Source organism: Arachis ipaensis, chromosome B2 (assembly GCF_059453495.1).
Source record: "Arachis ipaensis isolate K30076 ecotype BB chromosome B2, ASM5945349v1, whole genome shotgun sequence".
Lineage (NCBI taxonomy): Eukaryota > Viridiplantae > Streptophyta > Magnoliopsida > Fabales > Fabaceae > Arachis > Arachis ipaensis.
Window position 1 is genome coordinate 90588233 of NC_142437.1, and position 22443 is coordinate 90610675.

Here is a 22443-nt window from a genome sequence, read left to right on the forward strand (position 1 = left end):
ACAGAAAATAAAGAACAAGGAAATTAAGGAACGGGTCCACCTTAGTGATGGCGGCTTGTTCTTCCTCTTGAAGATCTTATGGAGTGCTTGAGCTCCTCAATGTCTCTTCCTTGCCTTTGTTTCTCCTCTCTCATGGTTTTTTGGTCTTCTCTAATTTCATGGAGGAAGATGGAATGCTCTTGGTGCTCCACCCTTAGTTGTCCCATGTTAGAACTTAATTCTCCTAGGGAGGTGTTGATTTGCTCCCAATAGTTTTGTGGAGGAAAATGCATCCCTTGAGGCATGTCAGGGATTTCATGATGAGGAATTTCCTCATGCTCATGGTGAGGTTCTCTTATTTGCTCCATCCTTTTCTTAGTGATGGGCTTATCCTCATCAATGAGGATGTCTTCCTCTATGTCAATTCCAGCTGAATTGCAGAGGTGACAAATGAGGTGAGGGAAGGGTAACCTTGCCAAGGTAGAGGGCATGTCCGCCACCTTGTAGAGTTCTTGGGAGATAACCTCATGAACTTCTACTTCTTCTCTAGTCATGATGCTATGAATCATGATGGCTCGGTCTATAGTAACTTCAGACCAGTTGCTAGTGGGAATGATTGAGCGTTGGATAAACTCCAACCATCCCCTAGCCACGGGCATGTGGTCATGCCTTCTTAGTTGAACTGGCTTCCCTCTTGAATCTCTCTTCCATTGAGCGCCCTCTTCACAAATGTCTATGAGGACTTGATCCAACCTTTGATCAAAGTTGACCCTTCTAGTGTAGGGGTGTGCATCTCTTTGCATCATGGGCAAGTTGAATGCCAACCTTACATTCACCGGACTAAAATCTAAGCATTTCTCCCGAACCATTGTAAGCCAATTCTTTGGGTCTGGGTTCACACTTTGATCATGGTTCTTGGTGATCCATGCATTGGCATAGAACTCTTGAACCATTAAGATTCCGACTTGTTGAATGGAGTTGGTGAGAACTTCCCAACTTCTTCTTCGAATCTCATGTCGGATCTCCGGATATTCATTCTTTTTGAGCTTAAAAGGGACCTCGGGGATCACCTTCTTGGCCACAACTTCATAGAAGTGGTCTTGATGCACCCTTGAGATGAGTCTCTCCATCTCCCATGACTCAGAGGTGGAAGCTTTTGCCTTCCCTTTCCTCTTTCTAGAGGTTTCTCCGGCCTTAGGTGCCATAAATGGTTATGGAAAAATAAAAAGCAACGCTTTTACCACACCAAACTTAGAAGGTTTGCTCGTCCTCGAGCAAAAGAAGAAAGAAGGACGGAGAAGAAGAGAAAAATGGAAGAGATGGAGAAGTGGGAGTGATTCGGCCAAGGGGAAGAAGATGTATGGATGATGTGTGAAAATGAGGGGGTGAAGATGGGTTTATATAGGGGTGGAGAGATGGGTAGGGTTCGGTCATGTATGGGTGGGTTTGGGAGGGAAAGTGGTTTGAATTTGGATGGTGAGGTAGGTGGGATTTATGATGGATGGATGTGGGTTGTGAAGGGTTTATGGAGAAGAGGGTAGGATTTGATAGGTGAGGGGTTTTTGGGGAAGAGGTATTGAGGTGATTGGTGAATGAGTGAAGAAGAGAGAGAGAGATGAGGTAGGTGGGGATCCTGTGGGGTCCACAGATCCTGAGGTGTCAAGGATTTCTCATCCCTGCACCATGTGGCGTGCAAAACACCCCCTTGCTGCCAATCCTCGCATTAAACGCCAGGCTGCTGCCCATTTCTGGTGTTTAACGCCAGCTTCTTGCCCTTTTCTGGCGTTAAACGCCAGTCTGGTGCCCATTTCTGGCGTTAAACGCCCAGAATGGTGCCAGACTGGGCGTTTAACGCCCATTCTGCTACCCTTACTGGCGTTTAAACACCAGCAAGTTTCTCCTCCAGGGTGTGCTATTTTTCATTCTGTTTTTTTATTCTATTTTTGTTTTTTCACTTGTTTTTGTGATTTCACATGATCATCAACCTACAGAAAACCTAAAATAACAATGGAGAATAAATAAAATTGGGTTGCCTCCCAACAAGCGCTTCTTTAATGTTAGTAGCTTGACAGTGGGCTCTCATGGAGCCTCACAGATACTCAGAGCATGATGATGGCCTCTCAACACCAAACTTAGAGTTTGGTTGTGGCCTCCCAACACCAAACTTAGAGTTTGAATGTGGGGATTTTGTTTGACTCTGCATTGAAAGAAGCTTTTCATGCTTCCTCTCCATGGTTACAGAGGAACATCCTTGAGCCTTAAACACAAGGGACTCCTCATTCACTTGAAGGACTAATTCTCCTCTGTCTACATCAATCACAGCTTTTGCTGTGGCTAGGAAGGGTCTACCAAGGATGATGGATTCATCCATACACTTCCCAGTGTCTAGGATTATGAAATCAGCAGGGATATAGTGGTCTTCAACCTTTACCAAGACATCCTCTACAAGTCCATAAGCTTGTTTCCTTGAATTGTCTGCCATCTCTAGTGAGATTCTTGCAGCTTGTACCTCAAGGATCCCTAGCTTCTCCATTACAGAGAGAGGCATGAGGTTTATGCTTGACCCTAGGTCACACAGAGCCTTCTCAAAGGTCATGGTGCCTATGGGACAAGGTATTGAGAACTTTCCAGGATCCTGTCTCTTTTGAAGTAATCTCTGCCTAGTCAAATCATCCAGTTCTTTGGTGAGCAAGGGGGGTTCATCCTCCCAAGTCTCATTACCAAATAACTTGGCATTTAGTTTCATGATTGCTCCAAGGTACTTAGCAACTTGCTCTTCAGTAACATATTCATCCTCTTCAGAGGAGGAATACTCATCAGAGCTCATGAATGGCAGAAGTAAATTCAATGGAATCTCTATGGTCTCAGCGTGAGCCTCAGATTCCCATGGTTCCTTATGAGGGAATTCCTTGGAGGCCAGTGGACGTCCAGTGAGGTCTTCCTCAGTGGAGATCACTGCCTCTTCCTCCTCTCCATGTTCGGCCGTGTGGGTCATCTTGATGGCCTTGCACTCTCCTTTTGGATTCTCTTCTGTATTGCTTGGAAGAGTAATAGAAGGGAGTTCAGTAACTTTCTTACTCAGCTGACCTACTTGTGCCTCCAAATTTCTAATGGAGGACCTTGTTTCAGTCATGAAACTTTGAGTGGTTTTAATTAGATCAGAGACTACAGTTGCTAAGTCAGAGTGGTTTTGCTTAGAATTCTCTGTCTGTTGCTGAGAAGATGATGGAAAAGGCTTGCTATTGCTAAACCTGTTTCTTCCACCATTATTGTTATTGAAGCCTTATTGAGGCCTCTGTTGGTCCTTCCATGAGAGATTTGGATGATTTCTCCATGAAGGATTGTAAGTGTTTCCATAGGAATCTCCCATGTTCACCTCTTCCATTGCTGGGTTCTCACGATCATAAGCTTCTTCTTCAGGGGAAGCTTCCTTAGTACTGCCTGGTGCAGCTTGCATTCCAGACAGACTTTGAGAAATCATATTGACTTGCTGAGTTAATATTTTATTCTGAGCCAGTATGGCATTCAGAGTATCAATCTCAAGAACTCCTTTCTTCTGATTTGTCCCATTATTCACAGGGTTCCTTTCAGAAGTGTACATGAATTGGTTATTTGCAACCATCTCAATGAGTTTCTGAGCTTCTGCATGCGTCTTCTTCAGATGAAGAGATCCTCCAGCAGAGTTGTCCAATGACATCTTGGACAGTTCAAACAGGCCATCATAGAAGATACCTATGATGCTCCATTCTGAAAGCATGTCAGAAGGACACCTTCTGATCAATTGCTTGTATCTTTCCCAAGCTTCATAAAGGGATTCACCTTCCTTCTGTCCAAAGGTTTGGACTTTCACTCTAAGCTTGCTCAATTTTTGAGGTGGAAAGAAATTTGCCAAGAAGGCATTGACTAGCTTTTCCCAAGAGTTCAGGCTTTCTTTAGGTTGTGAATCCAACCATGTTCTAGCTCTGTCTCTTACAGTAAAGGGAAAAAGCATAAGCTTGTAGACCTCGGGATCAACCCCATTAGTCTTGACAGTGTCACAGATTTGCAAGAATTCAGCTAAGAACTGATGAGGATCTTCCAATGGAAGTCCATAAAACTTGCAATTCTGTTGCATTAGAAAAACTAGTTGAGGCTTAAGCTCAAAGTTGTTTGCTCCAATGGCCAGGATAGAGATGCTTCTTCCATAGAAGTCGGGAGTGGGTGCAGTAAAGTCACCAAGCACCTTTCTTGCATTGTTGGTGTTTTCGGCTGCCATGGCTTCTTCTTGTTTGAAAAGCTCTGTTAGGTCCTCTACAGAGAGTTGTACTTTAGCTTCTCTCAGCTTTCTCTTCAAGGTCCTTTCGGGTTCAGGATTAGCCTCAACCAGAATGTCTTTGTCCTTACTCCTACTCATATGAAAGAGAGAAGAAGAAAGTATGGAATCCTCTATGTCACAGTATAGAGATTCCTTGAGGTGTTAGAGGAAAAGAAAAATAGAAGGAGGAGGTAGAAAGAGAAGAATTCGAACTTATCAAGAGGGATAGAGTTCGAATTGTAGATAGTGGAGGAGTGTTAGTCCTTAAATAGAAGGATGTGAGAAGAGGGGAAGAATTTTTGAAATTAAAGTAAAAGATTTTGAAATAATTAAAAGAAATTTTGAAAATTTGGTAAAGGATTTTCGAAAATTAAGATTGGGAAAGAAATTAAGTGATTTTTGAAAAGGATTTTGAAATTAGAAATCAAAAAGATATGATTGAAACTTAATTTTGAAAAAGATGTGATTGAAAAGATATGATTGAGAAGATATGATTGAAAATCAAATTAAAAAGAGAAAGTTTTAAAATTAAAGTTGATTACTTAACTAACAAGAAATTAGAAGATATAATTCTAGAATTAAAACTTTTGATCCTTTCTTAATAGGCAAGTAACAACTAGAAAATTTTGAATTAAATTATTAATTGTAGCAAGGATTTTTGAAAATAGTAATAAATAAAAAAATTGAAAAGAAATTGATTTTGAAAAGATATGATTGAAAAGATATGATTTGAAAAAGATTTGATTTTGAAGAATTATGAAAATTTGAAAAAGATTTTAATTAAAAACAAAATCTTCCCTCTAGTGTCCTCCTGGCGTTAAACGCCCAGAATGGCATCCATTCTGGCGGTGTTTAACGCCCAAAATGCTACCTTTTTGGGCGTTTAACGCCCAGCCAGGTACCCTGGCTGGTGTTTAAATGCCAGTTTTCCTTCTTCACTGGGCGTTTTGAATGCCCAGCTTTTTCTGTGTAATTCCTCTGCTGAATGTTCTGAATCTTCAATTTTCTATGTTATTGAATTGAAAAGACACAATTTTAAAAATTTTTTGAATTTTTAATGATGAGAAACAATAGAATTGCAACTAAGATCAAATAAACAATGCATGCAAGACACCAAACTTAGAAGTTTGTATACTAAGGACTATAACAATTTGAAAATGTATGTAAGAAACAACAAAAGACACAGAATAAGAGAAATTAAAGATCAGAGCACTGAAATCATCAAGAACAACTTGAAGATCAATGAAGAACATAATGCATATATTCAAAAAAATGCAAGAAAAATAAAGACATGCAATTGACACCAAACTTAAAAATTGATATTAGACTCAAACAAGAAACATAAAATATTTTTTATTTTTATGGTTTTATAAATTTTTTTTTTGTGATTTTTCGAAAATTGAGTGGAAAAGAAAATAAAGGGACTCAAAATTTTTAATAAGAGTTCCAAGAATCATTGCAATGCTAGTCTAAGACTCCGGTCCAGGAATTAGACATGGCTTACTAGCCAGCCAAGCTTTCAATGAAAGCTTCGGTCCAAAACACTAGACATGGCCAATGGCCAGCCAAGCTTTAGCAGATCATTGCTAACAACAGCAAAATTGATAGAAATCAACAAGCTCTTGTGATGATAAGTTGAAACCTCGGTCCAATAAGATTAGACATGGCTTCACAGCCAGCCAGACTTCAACAGATCATCATGAAACTCTAGAATTCATTCTTAAAAACTCTGAAGAACAAAATAGAAAAAAAATTTTTGTATTTTTGAAAAAAATTTTCGAAAATAAAAAGTAAAAAGCTTAAACATAAAATAAAATTACCTAATCTAAGCAACAAGATGAGCCGTTAGTTGTCCAAACTCGAACAATCCTCTGCAACGGCACCAAAAACTTGGTGTTGTTGCCTGACCAAAAACTTGGCACTGATGTTACCGGAAACAAATGCGAAATTTTTGTTCGTTCCATCCCCGGCAACGGCGCCAAAAACTTGGTGCACGAAATTGTGATCATCAATGGCGCCAACAACTTGGTACGACAATTGTAATCTCAACTCTTTATCACAACTCCGCACAACTAACCAGCAAGTGCACTGGGTCGTCCAAGTAATAAACCTTACACGAGTAAGGGTCGATCCCACGGAGATTGTCGGCTTGAAGCAAGCTATGGTCATCTTGTAAATCTCAGTCAGGCGGATTCAAATGGTTATGGAGGATTGATAATTAAAAGATGAATAAAACATAAAATAAAGATAGAGATACTTATGTAATTCATTGGTGAGAATTTCAGATAAGCGTATGAAGATGCTTTGTTCCTCCTGAACCTCTACTTTCCCATTGACTTCTTCCAATCATTTATACTCCCTTCCATGGCAAGCTTTATGTTGGGCATCACCGTTGTCAATGGCTACTTCCCGTCCTCTCAGTGAAAATGTGCTGTCACCGCACAGCTAATCATCTGTCGGTTCTCGATCATGTTGGAATAGGATCCATTGATCCTTTTGCGTCTGTCACACGCCCAACAATCGCGAGTTTGAAGCTCGTCACAGTCATCCCTTCCCAGATCCTACTCGGAATACCACAGACAAGGTTTAGACTTTCCAGATCTCAAGAATGACCGCCAATAATTCAAGCCTATACCAAGAAGGTTCTAATCTTAGATTATAAACCCAACAGATACACATTCAAGCTTGTTTGCATGTAGAACGGAAGTGGTTGTCAGGCACGCGTTCATAGGTGAGAATGGTGATGAGTGTCACATAATCATCATATTCATCATGTTCTTGTGTGCGAATGAATATCTTAGAGAAGAAGTAGGCGTGAATTGAATAGAAAAACAGTAGTACTTTGCATTAATTCATGAAGAACAGCAGAGCTCCACACCTTAATCTATGGTGTGTAGAAACTCCACCATTGAAAATACAAAAGTGATAATGGTGGTCATTGGCTTTGGCCCCAGAGAGGGAACCTGAAGAACCAAGATGAAAATACAATAGTAAAAGGTCCTATTTATAGAGAACTAGTAGCCTAGGGTTTACAAAAATAAGTAATTAATGCAGAAATCTTCTTCTGGGCCCACTTGGTGTGTGCTTGGGCTGAGAATTGAAGCTTTCACATGTAGAGACTTTTCTTGGAGTTAAACGCCAGCTTTTGTGCCAGTTTCGGCGTTTAACTCCAGCTTTTGTGCCAGTTCTGGCGTTTTGACGCTAGAATTCTTAAGCTGACTTGGAACACCGATTTGGGCCATCAAATCTTGAGCAAAGTATGGACTATTATATATTTCTGGAAAGCCCAAGATGTCTAATTTCCAACGCAATTGAGAGCGCACCAATTAGGTCTCTGTAGCTCCAGAAAATCCACTTTGAGTGCAGGAAGGTCAGAATCCAATAGCATCTGCAGTCCTTTTTCAGCCTCTGGATCAGATTTTTGCTCAGGTCCCTCAATTTCAGCCAGAAAATATCTGAAATCACAGAAAAACACACAAACTCATAGTAAAGTCTAGAAATGTGATTTTTAAATAAAAACTAATAAAAACGTAATAAAAACTAACTAAAACATACTAAAAATATACTGAAAACAATGCCAAAAAGCGTATAAATTATCCGCTCATCACATACCTCTTTAAAAGGTGTTCAGATGGCATCATCCGAAGATGTGTCCCAGATGAAGAAACACAACAGATTCTTTGGCACTGTCATAGTTCTGATTATGGAGGCCATTTTGGTGGTGAAAGGACAGCTACAAAGGTCCTTCAGAGCGGGTTTTACTGGCCGACTCTCTTTAGAGATTCTAAAGAATTCGTGAAGCACTGTGATAGATGTGCAAAGTTCACGAATCTCCCTGCCAACCATGAAATGCCACAGCAGGGGATTCTTGAGGTTGAGTTGTTTGATGTGTGTGGTATTGATTTTATGGGACCTCTCCCACCCTCAAATTCAAACAACTATATTCTAGTGGCAGTTGACTATGTGTCTAAGTGGGTGGAAGTTGTGGCTCTACCCACCAATAATGACAAGGTGGTAATGAGCTTTCTTCAGAGATATATCTTTAGCCGGTTTGGTGTCCCAAGGACACTCATTAGTGATGGAGGAAGTCACTTCTGTAACAGACAGCTGGACTCTCTTCTGCATAGATATGGAGTCCGTCGTAAGGTGACAACCCCCTATCACCCTTAGACAAGTGGACAGGTTGAAGTTTTCAACAGGGAACTTAAGAGGATTCTAGAGAAGACCGTCAGTATTTCAAGAAAGGACTGGTCTAGGAAGCTTGATGATGCTCTCTAAGCATACCGGACAGCGTACAAGACTCCAATTGGCATGTCCCTATATCAGTTGGTCTATGGCAAAGCCTGTCACTTGCCAGTTGAGCTGGAGTACAAGGCTTACTGGGCAATCAGGTACCTGAATCTTGATTCAGAAGCTGCAGGAATTAAGTGAATGCTTCAATTGAACGAGCTTGATAAATTCAGATATTCAGCTTATGAGAATGCCAAGCTCTATAAGGAGAGAACCAAGCTACTACATGACAAGAAGATTGCCATCAGGGTCTTTGAACTAGGACAGAGAGTCCTTCTATATAATTCAAGGCTCAAATTCTTTCCTGGGAAGTTGAAATCCCAGTGGTCAGGACCGTTTGTGGTTATTAGAGCTTCACCATATGGTCATGTGAAAATACAGGAAGAGAATTGATGAGCGGATAATTTATACGCTTTTTGGCATTGTTTTTAGTATGTTTTTAGTAGGATCTAGTTACTTTTAGGGATGTTTTTATTAGTTTTTATGTTAAATTCACATTTCTGGACTTTACTATGAGTTTGTGTGTTTTTCTGTGATTTCAGGTATTTTCTGGCTGAAATTGAGGGACTTGAGCAAAAATCAGATTCAGAGGTTGAAGAAGGACTGCTGATGCTGTTGGATTCTGACCTCCCTGCACTCAAAGTGGATTTTCTATAGCTACAGAACTCCAAATGGTGCGCTCTCAACGGCTTTGGAAAGTAGACATCCAGGGCTTTCCAGAAATATATAATAGTCTATACTTTTCCCGAGTTTAGATGACACAAAAGGGCGTTGAACGCCAGTTCTACGCTGCAGTTTGGAGTTAAACGCCAGAAACACGTCACGAACCAGAGTTGAACGCCAAAAACACGTTACAACTTGGCGTTCAACTTCAAAAGAAGCCTCTGCACGTGTAAACTTCAAGCTCAGCCCAAGCACACACCAAGTGGGCCCCGGAAGTAGATTTATGCATCAATTACTTACTTCTGTAAACCCTAGTAGCTAGTTTAGTATAAATAGGACTTTTTACTATTGTATTAGACATCTTGGGACGTTTAGTTCTTAGATCATGGGGGCTGGCCATTCGGCCATGCCTGAACCTTTCACTTATGTATTTTTCAACAGTAGAGTTTCTACACACCATAGATTAAGGTGTGGAGCTCTGCTGTTCCTCAAAGATTAATGCAAAGTACTATTGTTTTTCTATTCAATTCAACTTATTCCACTTCTAAGATATTCATTCGCACTTCAATATGATGGATGTGATGATCATGACAGTCATCATCATTCTCAACTTATGAACGCGTGCCTGACAACCACTTCCGTTCTACCTTAGATTGAATGGATATCTCTTGGATATCTAATACAGGGGACCGAGTCCGAGATATTAGTGTCTTCGTGGTATAAGTTAGAACCCATGGATGGCCATTCCTGAGATCCGGAAAGTCTAAACCTTGTCTGTGGTATTCCGAGTAGGATCTGGGAAGGGATGGCTATGACGAGCTTCAAACTCGCGAGTGCTGGGCGTAGTGACAGACGCAAAAGGATAGTAAATCCTATTCCAGTATGATCGAGAACCGACAGATGATTAGCCATGCAATGACAGCGCATTGGACCATTTTCACATGAGGATGGGATGTAGCCATTGACAACGGTGATGCCCTACATAAAGCTTGTCATGGAAAGGAGTAGGATTGATTGGATGAAGACAGCAGGAAAGCAGAGATCAGAGGAACGAAAGCATCTCTATATGCTTATCTGAAATTCTCACCAATGAATTACATAAGTATCCCTATCCTATTTTAATTTTCGTTCACTATAATCTCTTTATACATTTGAATCCGCCTGACTGAGATTTACAAAGTGACCATAGCTTGCTTCAAGCCGACAATCTCTGTGGGATCGACCCTTACTCACGTAAGGTTTATTACTTGGACGACCCAGTGCACTTGCTGGTTAGTTGTACGAAGTTGTGAAATAGATATAAGATCATGAACGTGCGTATTGAGTTTTTAGCGCCGTTACCAAGGAATGGAATGATCACGATTTCGCACACCAAGTTTTTGGCGCCGTTGCCGGGGATCACAATTTCATGCACCAAGTTTTTGGCGCTGTTGCCGGGGATTGTTCGAGTTTGGACAACTGACGGTTCATCTTGTTGCTCAGATTAGGTAACTTTATTTTAATTTTAAGTTTTTGTTTTTATTCTTTTAATTTTCGAAAAAATTTCCAAAAAAAAAAATAAAATATATTTTTCTTCAGAATTTTTAAGAATGAATTCTAGTGTTTCATGAAGCATGTTGAAGCCGGGCTACCTGTAAAGCCATGTCTAAATTCATTTGGACTGAGGCTTCCAAATCATCATTACAAGAGTAAGCTATTTGTTGCTAATCAAATTTGTTATTGTATGACTGATTTGTATCTTCTAAAGCTTGGCTGGCCATTGGCCATGTCTAGTGTTTTGGACCGGAGCTTTCATTGAAAGCTTGGCTGGCTAGTGAGCCATGTCTAATTCCTGGACTGAGGCTTTAGACTAAGAGTGCAAGATTCCTGGAATTCATATTAAAATTTTTGGAATCCTTATTTTTCTTTTTCACATTAATTTTCGAAAAAATCCACAAAAAATTAGAAAATCATAAAATCAAAAATATTCTTGTGTTTCTTGTTTGGGTCTTGAGTCAATTTTAAGTTTAGTGTCAATTGCATGTTTTAAATTTTGCATAAAATTTTCGAAAAATTCATGCATTCATAGTGCTCTTCATGATCTTCAAGTTGTTCTTGGTAAATCTTCTTGTTTGATCTTGATGTTTTCTTGTTTTGTGTCTTTTCTTGTTTTACATGTGCATTTTTGCATCCATGGTGTCTAAACATTAAAAATTTCTAAGTTTGGTGTCTTGCATGTTTTCTTTGCATAAAAAATTTTTCAAAAATATGTTCTTGATGTTCATCATAATCTTCAAAGTGTTCTTGGTGTTCATCTTGACATTCATAGCATCCTTGCATGCATTCATTGTTTTGATTTAAAATTTCCATGCATTGCACATTTTTAGTGTTTTTCTCTCTCATCATAAAAATTCAAAAATAAAAAAATTTGTTTCAAAAAAAAATAATAATATATCTTATCTTTTTAAAATTTTTTTCAAAAATCATATCTTTTCCATTTTTTTATTTATTTTCGAAAATTTCAAAAATCATTTTCAAAATATTTTCAAAATCTTTTTCTTATTCTATCATATTTTCAAAAATCACATCATCAATTAATGTTTTGATTCAAAAATTTCAAGTTTGTTACTTACTTGTTAAGAAAGATTCAAACTTTAAGTTCTAGAATCATATCTTGTGATTTCTTGTGAATCAAGTCATTAATTGTGATTTTAAAAATCAAATCTTTTTCAAAACTAATTTCAATCATATCTCTTCAAAAATATTTTTTTATCTTATCTTTTTCAAAATCAAATCTTTCTAATCATATCTTTCAATATCATATCTTTTTCAAATATCTTTTCTAACTTCTTATCTTCTTATCTTTTAAAAATTGATTTTCAAAATTTGTTTCAACTAACTAATTAACTTTTTATTTATTTCTTATCTCTTTCAAAACTACCTAACTAACTATCCCTCTCTAATTTTCGAAAATACCTCCCTCTTTTTCAAAAATTCTTTTTAGTTAATTAATTGTTTAAATTTTAATTTTAATTTTAATTCTCCTTTAATTTTCAAAAATCATCAACTTCTTTTCAAAAATTAATTTTCGAAATTCCCTCTCCCTCATCTCCTTCTATTTATTTAATTACTTACTAACACTTCTCCTCATCTCATATCTTTGCTCCTATCCTCACCCTTGTGTTTGGATTATCCATTCTTCTTCACTCTTATTCCCTTTCTTCTTCTACTAGCAACAAGGGAACCTCCATATTGTGGTAAAAAGGATCCCTATTATTATTTTCTGTTCCCTTCTTTTTCATATGAGCAGGAGCAAGGACAAGAACATTCTTGTTGAAGCAGACCCTGAACCTGAAAGGACTCTGAAGAGGAAACTGAGAGAAGCTAAAATACAACAATCCAGAGACAACCTTACAGAAATTTTTGAAAAGAAAGAGGAGATGGCAGCCGAAAATAATAACAATGCAAGGAAGATGCTTGGTGACTTTACTGCACTAAATTTCAATTTACATGGAAGAAGCATCTCCATCCCTACCATTGGAGCAAACAATTTTGAGCTTAAGCCTCAACTAGTTTTTCTGATGCAACAAAACTGCAAGTTTCATAGACTTCCATCTGAAGATCCTTTTCAGTTCTTAACTGAATTCTTGCAAATATGTGATACTGTTAAGACTAATGGAGTAGATCCTGAAGTCTACAGGCTCATGCTTTTCCCTTTTGCTGTAAGAGACAGAGCTAGAATATGGTTGGACTCTCAACCCAAGGATAGCCTGAATTTTTGGGATAAGCTGGTCACGGCTTTTTTAGCCAAGTTCTTTCCTCCTCAAAAGCTGAGTAAGCTTAGAGTGGATGTTCAAACCTTCAGACAGAAAGAAGGAGAATCCCTCTATGAAGCTTGGGAGAGATACAAGCAACTGACCAAAAAGTGTCCTTCTGACATGCTTTCAGAATGGACTATCCTGGATATATTCTATGATGGTCTGTCTGAATTAGTGGTGCGCAGAAATTGTGATTACACTTTGATTATATAAAATTCATCGCTCTTTCTTTCCCTGGTAATGGCGCCAAAAACATGATGCCAATACCATGGTTCACAACTTCGCACAACTAACCAGCAAGTGCACTGGGTCGTCCAAGTAATACCTTACGTGAGTAAGGGTCGAATCCCACGGAGATTATTGGTATGAAGCAAGCTATGGTCACCTTGCAAATCTCAGTCAGGTAGGGTTAAATGTGATTGGATTAGATAATTAAAAGATAAATAATAAAGGATAGAAATACTTATGTAATTCATTGGTGAGAATTTCAGATGAGCGAATAGAGATGCTTTCGTTCCTCTGAACCTCTGCTTTCCTGCTATCTTCATCCAATCAGTCTTACTCCTTTCCATGGCTGGCTTTATGTGATACATCACCATTGTCAATGGCTACTTTTGGTCTTCTCTCGGGAAAATGATCCAAATGTCCTGTCACGGCACGGCTAATCGTCTAGAGGCATCACCCTTGTCAATGGTTTCATCTTATCCTCTCAGTGAAAATGGTCAACGCACCTTGTCACGGCACGACTATTCATCTGTCGGTTCTCGATCATGCTGGAGTAGGATTTACTATCCTTTTGCGTCTGTCACTACGCCCGGCAATCGCGAGTTTGAAGCTCGTCACAGTCATTCAATCATTGAATCCTACTCGGAATACCACAGACAAGGTTTAGACCTTCCGAATTCTCTTGAATGCCACCATCATTCTAGCTTACACCACGAAGATTCCGATTAAGAGATCTAAGAGATACTCATTCAATCTAATGTAGAACGGAAGTGGTTGTCAGGCACACGTTCATAGGGAATGATGATGATTGTCACGTTCATCACATTCAGATTGAAGTGCGAATGAATATCTTTGAAGCGAAATAAGGTGAATTGAATAGAAAACAGTAGTACTTTGCATTAATCTTTGAGGAACAGCAGAGCTCCACACCTTAATCTATGGAGTGCAGAAACTCTACCGTTGAGAATACATAAGTGAATAGAGGGTAGGCATGGCCGAGTGGCCAGCCCCCAAACATGATCAATAGATCAAAATATAATCGAAAGATGTCTAATACAATAGTAAAAGGTCCTATTTATAATAAACTAGCTACTAGAGTTTACAGAAGTAAGTAATTGATGCATAAATCCACTTCCGGGGCCCACTTGGTGTGTGCTTGGGCTGAGCTTGAGTGTTGCACGTGTAGAGGTCCTTCTTGGAGTTGAACGCCAGCATTTGTGCCAGTTTGGGCGTTCAACTCTGGTTTTGGATCCTTTTCTGGCGCTGGACGCCAGAATTGGGCAGAGAGCTGGCGTTGAACGCCAGTTTGCGTCATCTATTCTTAGCCAAAGTATGGACTAATATATATCGCTGGAAAGCCCTGGATGTCTACTTTCCAATGCAATTGGAAGCGCGCCATTTCGAGTTCTGTAGCTCTAGAAAATCCACTTTGATTTCAGGGAGGTCAGAATCCAACAGCATCAGCAGTCCTTCTTCAACCTCTGAATCTGATTTTTGCTCAAGTCCCTCAATTTCAGCCAGAAAATACCTGAAATCACAGAAAAATACACAAACTCATAGTAAATTCCAGAAATGTGAATTTAACATAAAAACTAATGAAAACATCCCTAAAAGTAACTAGATCCTACTAAAAATATACTAAAAACAATGCCAAAAAGTGTATAAATTATCCGCTCATCACAACACCAAACTTAAATTGTTGCTTGTCCCCAAGCAACTGAAAATCAAATAGGATAAAAAGAAGAGAATATACTATAAATTCCAAACTATCAATGAAACAGAGCTTCAATCATATGAGCGGGACTTATAGCTTTTTGCCTCTTGAATAGTTTTGGCATCTCACTTTATCCATTGAAGTTCAGAATGATTGGCATCTATAGGAACTCAGAGTTTAGATAGTGTTATTGACTCTCCTAGTTCAGTATGATGATTCTTGAACACAGCTATTTTATGAGTCTTGGCCGTGGCCCTAAGCACTTTGTTTTCCAGTATTACCACCGGATACATAAATGCCACAGACACATAATTGGGTGAACCTTTTTAGATTGTGACTCAGCTTTGCTAAAGTCCCCAATTAGAGGTGTCCAGGGTTCTTAAGCACACTCTTCTTTTGCTTTGGACCTTGACTTTAACCGCTCAGTCTCAAGTTTTCACTTGACACCTTCACGCCACAAGCACATGGTTAGGGATAGCTTGGTTTAGCCGCTTAGACCAGGATTTTATTCCTTTAGGCCCTCCTATCCACTGATGCTCAAAGCCTTGGGATCCTTTTTATTTGCCCTTGCCTTTTGGTTTTAAGGGTTATTGGCTTTTTGCTCTTGCCTCTTGGTTTTAAGAGCTTTTGGCTTTTTCTGCTTGCTTTTTCTTTTTCTTTCTATTTTTTTTCGCCTATTTTTTTTTCTGCAAGCTCTGTTCTTTGATGCTTTTTCTTGCTTCAAGAATCATTTTTATGATTTTTCAGATTATCAAATAACATGTCTCCTAGTCATCATTCTTTCAAGAGCCAACATATTTAACATTCTTAAACAACAACTTCAAAAGACATATGCCCTGTTCAAGCATACATTCAGAAAACAAGAAGCATTGTCACCACATCAATATAATTAAGGTAAGTTCAAGGATAAATTCGAAACTCATGTACTTCTTGTTCTTTTGAATTAAAACATTTTTCATTTAAGAGAGGTGATGGATTCATAGGACATTCATAACTTTAAGACATAGTTACTAACTACTAATGATCATGTAATGAAGACACAAACATGGATAAGCATTTATCATAGAGAAAACGAAAAATAGAAGAAATAAGAACAAGGAATGAATCCACCTTAGTGATGGTGGCGTTTCCTTCTTGAGGAACCAATGATGTCCTTGAGCTCTTCTATGTCTCTTCCTTGTCTTTGTTGCTCCTCCCTCATTGCTTTTTGATCTTCTCTAATTTCATGAAGGATGATGGAGTGCTCTTGATATTCCACCCTTAGTTGCTTCCAATAATTGTGTGGAAGAAAATGTATCTCCTGAGGTATCTCAGGGATCTCTTGATTTGCAGTCAAATGTTCTACCATTGAGCTATAGACCCTTGATGGAAGCTTTTGTCTTCCCTTTCCTCTTTCTAGAGGTTTCTTTGGCCTTAGGTGCCATCAATGGTTATGGAAAAAAACAAAAAGCTTTGCTTTTACCACACCAAACTTAGAATGTTGCTCGCCCTCGAGCAAAAGAAGAAAGAATAGAAAAAGAAGAAGAAGATATGGAGGGGATGGAGGGATGTGTGTATGGATGTGAGTGGTGAATGAAAAACAGAAGGGATGGTCCTGAATGGAGAGAGAGAGGGTGAGGTGGGTGGGGATCCTGTGGGATTCACAGATCCTGAGATGATCCTGTGGTGTCCACAGATCTTGAGGTGATCCTGTGGTGTCCACAGATCCGGAGGTGCAAGGATTTACATCCCTGCACCCATTAGGCATGTAAAATGCCCTTGCACACAACTCTGGGCGTTCAGCGCCAGGTTGGTGCCCATTTTGGGCGTTCAACGCCCATTTGTTGCCATTTCTGGCGTTGAACGCCAGAACCATGCTTGTTCTGGGCGTTCAGCGCCAGGATGCTGCCCATTTTGGGCGTTCAGCGCCAGAACCATGCTCTGTTCTGGCGTTGAACGCCAGGCAGGTGCTTCCTCCAGGGTGTGATTTTTCTTCTGCTATTTTTTATTCCGTTTTTAATTTTTATATTTATTTTGTGACTCCACATGATCATGAACCTATAAAGATATATAACTAAGAAAAATATTGTTAGATAAATAAAAATTGGGTTGCCTCCCAACAAGCGCTTCTTTAATGTCAATAGCTTGACAGTGGGCTCTCATGGAGCCTCACAGATGTTCAGAGCATTGTTGAGACTCTCCAACACCAAACTTAGAGTTTGGATATGGGAGTTCAACACCAAACTTAGAGTTTGATTGTGGCCTCCCAACACCAAACTTAGAGTTTGACTGTGGGGGCTTTGTTTGACTCTGCTTTGAGAGAAGCTTTTTCTGCTTCCTCTCCATGGATGCAGAGAGAGATCCTTGAGTTGTAAACACAAGGTTGTCCTTATTTAATTGAAGGATCAATTCTCCTCTGTTCACATCAATCACAGCTCTTGCTGTGGCTAGGAAAGGTCTTCCTAGGATGATGGATTCATCCTCTTCCTTTCCAGTATCCAGGACTATGAAATCAGCAGGGATGTAAAGGCCTTCAACCTTTACTAACACGTCCTCTACTTGTCCATAAGCCTGTTTTCTTGAATTTTCTGCCATCTCTAATGAGATTTTAGCAGCTTGCACCCCATAGATTCCCAGTTTCTCTATTACAGAGAGGGGCATGAGGTTTATTCCTGAACCAAGGTCACACAGAACCTTAAAGCTCATGGTGCCTATGGTACAAGGTATTATGAACTTTTCAGGATCCTGTTTCTTCTGAAGCAATGTCAGTTGATCCAGATCACTTAGTTCATTGGTGAACAAGGGAGGTTCATCTTCCCAAGTCTCAATACCAAATAATTTGGCATTCAGCTTCATGATTGCACCAAGAAACTTGGCAGTTTACTCTTCAGTAACATCCTCATTCTCTTCAGAAGAGGAATACTCATCAGAGTTCATGAATGGCATAAGGAGGTTTAATGGGACCTCTATGGTCTCTAGATGAGCCTCAGAGTCCTTTGGTTCCTCAGAGGGAAGCTCCTTATTGATCACTGGACGTCCCAGGAGGTCTTCCTCCTTAGGATTCACGTCCTCCTCTCCCTCATTGGGTTCGGCCAATTTAGTTATGTCAATGGCCTTGCACTCTCCTTTTGGATTCTCTTCTGTATTGCTTGGGAGAGTACTAGGAGGGATTTCAGTGATCCTTTTACTCAGCTGGCCCACTTGTGCTTCCAATTTTCTAATGAAAGACCTTGTTTCATTCATGAAACTCACAGTGGCCTTAGATAGATCAGAGACTAAGTTTGCTAAGCTAGAGGGGTTCTGCTCAGAATTCTCTGTTTGTTGCTGAGTGGATGATGGAAAAGGCTTGCTATTGCTAAATCTGTTTCTTCCACCATTATTAAAGCCTTGTTGAGGCTTTTGATCCTTCCATGAGAAATTTGGATGATTTCTCCATGATGAGTTATAGGTGTTTCCATAAGGTTCACCTAAGTAATTCACCTCTGCTATTGCAGGGTTCTCAGGATCATAAGCTTCTTCTTCAGAAGATACCTCTTGAGTACTGTTGGATGCAGCTTGCATTCCATTCAGACTCTGAGAAATCATATTGACTTGCTGAGTCAATATTTTGTTCTGAGCCAATATGGCATTCAGAGTATCAATTTCAAGAACTCCCTTCTTCATAGGCGTCCCATTATTCACAGGATTCCTCTCAGAAGTGTACATGAACTGGTTATCAACAACCATGTCAATGAGTTCTTGAGCTTCTGCAGGCATTTTCTTTAGGTGAATGGATCCACCTGTAGAAGTATCCAATGACATCTTTGATAGCTCAGATAAACCATCATAGAATATATCCAGGATGGTGCATTCTGAAAGCATGTCAGAAGGACATTTTTTGGTCAGCTGCTTGTATCTTTCCCAAGCTTCATAGAGGGATTCACCTTCCTTCTGTCTGAAGGTCTGAACATCCACTCTAAGCTTGCTCAGCTTTTGAGGAGGAAAGAACTTGGCTAAGAAAGCCGTGACCAGCTTATCCCAAGAGTTCAAGCTATCTCTGGGTTGAGAGTCCAACCACACTCTAGCTCTGTCTCTTACAGCAAAAGGGAAAAGTATGAGCCTGTAGACTTCAGGATCTACTCCATTAGTCTTAACAGTATCACATATCTGCAAGAATTCAGTTAAGAACTGAAAAGGATCTTCAGATGGAAGTCCATGAAACTTGCAGTTCTGCTGCATCAGAGAAACTAATTGAGGTTTCAGCTCAAAGTTGTTTGCTCCAATGGCAGGAATGGAGATGCTTCTTCCATGTAAATTGGAATTAGGTGCAGTAAAGTCACCAAGCATTCTCCTTGCATTATTATTATTTTCGGCTGCCATCTCCTCTTCCTGTTCGAAAATTTCTGAAAGGTTATCTCTGGATTATTGTATTTTAGCTTCTCTTAGTTTTCTCTTCAGAGTCCTTTCAGATTCTGGATCTGCTTCAACAAGAATATTCTTGTCCTTGCTCCTGCTCATATGACAAAGAAGAGGGCACAGAAAAAAAAATAATAACAATAATATGGATCCTTTATACCACAGTATAGAGGTCCTTATGTTAGTAGAAGAAAAGAAGAAAAAAATCTGAACTCAGAGAAAGAGAGGGTTCGGATTTTTTTGGTGGTGTGAGGAAGAGATGTTAGTAGATGAATAAATAAATAGAAGGGGATGAGAGAGAAGGAATTTTCGAAAATAATTTTTGAAAAAGAGTTAGTGATTTTTGAAAATAGTTTTTGAAAAATGTTAGTAATTTTCGAGAATTAAGATTTAAAAATTAAAATAATTAGTTAATTAAAAAGATATTTTTTGAAAAAGAGGAAAGATATTTTCGAAAATTAGAGAGAGAGAGTTAGTTAGGTGGTTTTGAAAAAGATAAGAAACAAACAAAAAGTTAGTTAGTTAGTTGAAACAAATTTTGAAAAGATAAGAAGTTAGGAAGTTAGAAAAGATATTTTGAAATCAAATTTTTGAAAAAGATAAGATGAGAAGATTTTTTTGAAAAGATATGATAGAAATTAGTTTTAAAAAAAAAAGATTTGATTTTTAAAATCACAATTAATGACTTGATTCACAAGAAATCACAAGATATGATTCTAGAACTTAAAGTTTGAATCTTTCTTAACAAGTAAGTAACAAACTTGAAATTTTTGAATCAAAACATTAATTGATTATGTTATTTTTGAAAATTATGAGATAAAAATAAGAAAAAGATTTTTGAAAAATATTTTTGGAATTTTCGAAAATAACTAAGAAATTTGAAAAAGATTTGATTTTTGAAAAAGATTTTGAAAAAGATAAGATTTTCAAATTGAAAATTTGATTTGACTCATAAGAAACAACTTGATTTTTAAAAATTTTTGAAAAAGTCAACTCAAATTTTCGAATTTGATGAGAGAAAAAGGGAAAGATATTTTTTTGATTTTTGAATTTTTATGATGCAAGAGAAAAATTAAAAACATCATTTTCATGTTTTTCTCTTTTATTTTTGAATCAAAACAAGGAATGCATGCAAGAATGCTATGAATGTCAAGATGAACACCAAGAACACTATGAAGATCATGATGAACATCAAGAACACATTTTTGAAAAATTTTTAATGCAAAGAAAACATGCAAGACACCAAACTTAGAATTCTTTAATGCTTAGACACTAAGAATTCAAGAATGCATATGAAAAACAAGAAAATACACAAAACATGCAAATGCAAAGATCAAACAAGAAGACTTACCAAGAACAACTTGAAGATCATGAAGAACACTATGAATGCATGAGAATTTTCGAAAAAATGCAAGATGCACATGCAATTGATACCAGACTTATAACATGACTCAAGACTCAAACAAGAAACATGAAATCTTTTTTATTTTTATGATTTTCTAATTTTTTTGGATTTTTCAAAAATTAATTGAAAAAGAAAAACAAGGATTCCAAAATTTTTAATATGAATTCCAGGAATCTTGCCATGTTAGTCTAAAGCTTCAGTCCAGGAATTAGACATGGCTCACTAGCCAGCCAAGCTTTCAATGAAAGCTCCAGTCCAAAACACTAGACATGGCCAATGGCTAGCCAAGCTTCAGAAAGATATCAGAATATACTGCTCATTACTTATCAAATATGTAACTTGCCTCTATGCTGATGGTTTGGAAGCCTCAGTCCAAATGAATTTAGACATGGCTTTACAACCAGCCAGGCTTCACATGCTTCATGAAACACTAGAATTCATTCTTTAAAAATTTTGAATAAATTTTTTTTTTTTGAAAACATGTGAGAAAATTTTTGAAATATTTTTGAAAAATTTTTTGAAAAGAAAACAAAAAGAAAATTACCTAATCTGAGCAACAAGATGAACCGTTAGTTGTCCAAACTCGAACAATCCCCGGCAACGGCGCCAAAAACTTGGTGCGCAGAAATTGTGATTACACTTTGATTATATAAAATTCATCGCTCTTTCTTTCCCTGGTAATGGCGCCAAAAACATGATGCCAATACCATGGTTCACAACTTCGCACAACTAACCAGCAAGTGCACTGGGTCGTCCAAGTAATACCTTACGTGAGTAAGGGTCGAATCCCACGGAGATTGTTGGTATGAAGCAAGCTATGGTCACCTTGCAAATCTCAGTCAGGTAGGGTTAAATGTGATTGGATTAGATAATTAAAAGATAAATAATAAAGGATAGAAATACTTATGTAATTCATTGGTGAGAATTTCAGATGAGCGAATAGAGATGCTTTCGTTCCTCTGAACCTCTGCTTTCCTGCTATCTTCATCCAATCAGTCTTACTCCTTTCCATGGCTGGCTTTATGTGATACATCACCATTGTTAATGGCTACTTTCGGTCTTCTCTCGGGAAAATGATCCAAATGCCCTGTCACGGCACGGCTAATCGTCTGGAGGCATCACCCTTGTCAATGGTTTCATCTTATCCTCTCAGTGAAAATGGTCAACGCACCCTGCCACGGCACGGCTATTCATCTGTCGGTTCTCGATCATGCTGGAGTAGGATTTACTATCCTTTTGCGTCTGTCACTACGCCCGGCAATCGCGAGTTTGAAGCTCGTCACAGTCATTCAATCATTGAATCCTACTCGGAATACCACAGACAAGGTTTAGACCTTCCGGATTCTCTTGAATGCCGCCATCATTCTAGCTTACACCACGAAGATTCCGATTAAGAGATCTAAGAGATACTCATTCAATCTAATGTAGAACGGAAGTGGTTGTCAGACACACGTTCATAGGGAATGATGATGATTGTCACGTTCATCACATTCAGATTGAAGTGCAAATGAATATCTTGGAAGCGAAATAAGGTGAATTGAATAGAAAACAGTAGTACTTTGCATTAATCTTTGAGGAACAACAGAGCTCCACACCTTAATCTATGGAGTGCAGAAACTCTACCGTTGAGAATACATAAGTGAATAGAGGGTAGGCATGGCCGAGTGGCCAGCCCCCAAACGTGATCAATAGATCAAAATAT

At 38.5% G+C, this 22443-nt stretch overlaps 3 non-coding genes across 3 annotated transcripts; 2 read left to right on the plus strand and 1 right to left on the minus strand.

Annotated features, from left to right (window-relative positions):
* Positions 1–3730: 3730 nt before the first annotated feature.
* LOC148574818 (small nucleolar RNA R71) lies at positions 3731–3838 on the plus strand. The gene has a single exon (XR_015906205.1). It is a non-coding gene; the product is annotated as a small nucleolar RNA R71 (small nucleolar RNA).
* A 9203-nt stretch (positions 3839–13041) lies between these two features.
* On the minus strand, positions 13042–13149 carry LOC148574819 (small nucleolar RNA R71). The gene has a single exon (XR_015906043.1). It is a non-coding gene; the product is annotated as a small nucleolar RNA R71 (small nucleolar RNA).
* A 5647-nt stretch (positions 13150–18796) lies between these two features.
* Positions 18797–18904, plus strand: LOC148574820 (small nucleolar RNA R71). Its single transcript, XR_015905931.1, has one exon. It is a non-coding gene; the product is annotated as a small nucleolar RNA R71 (small nucleolar RNA).
* The last annotated feature ends 3539 nt before the right edge of the window (positions 18905–22443 follow it).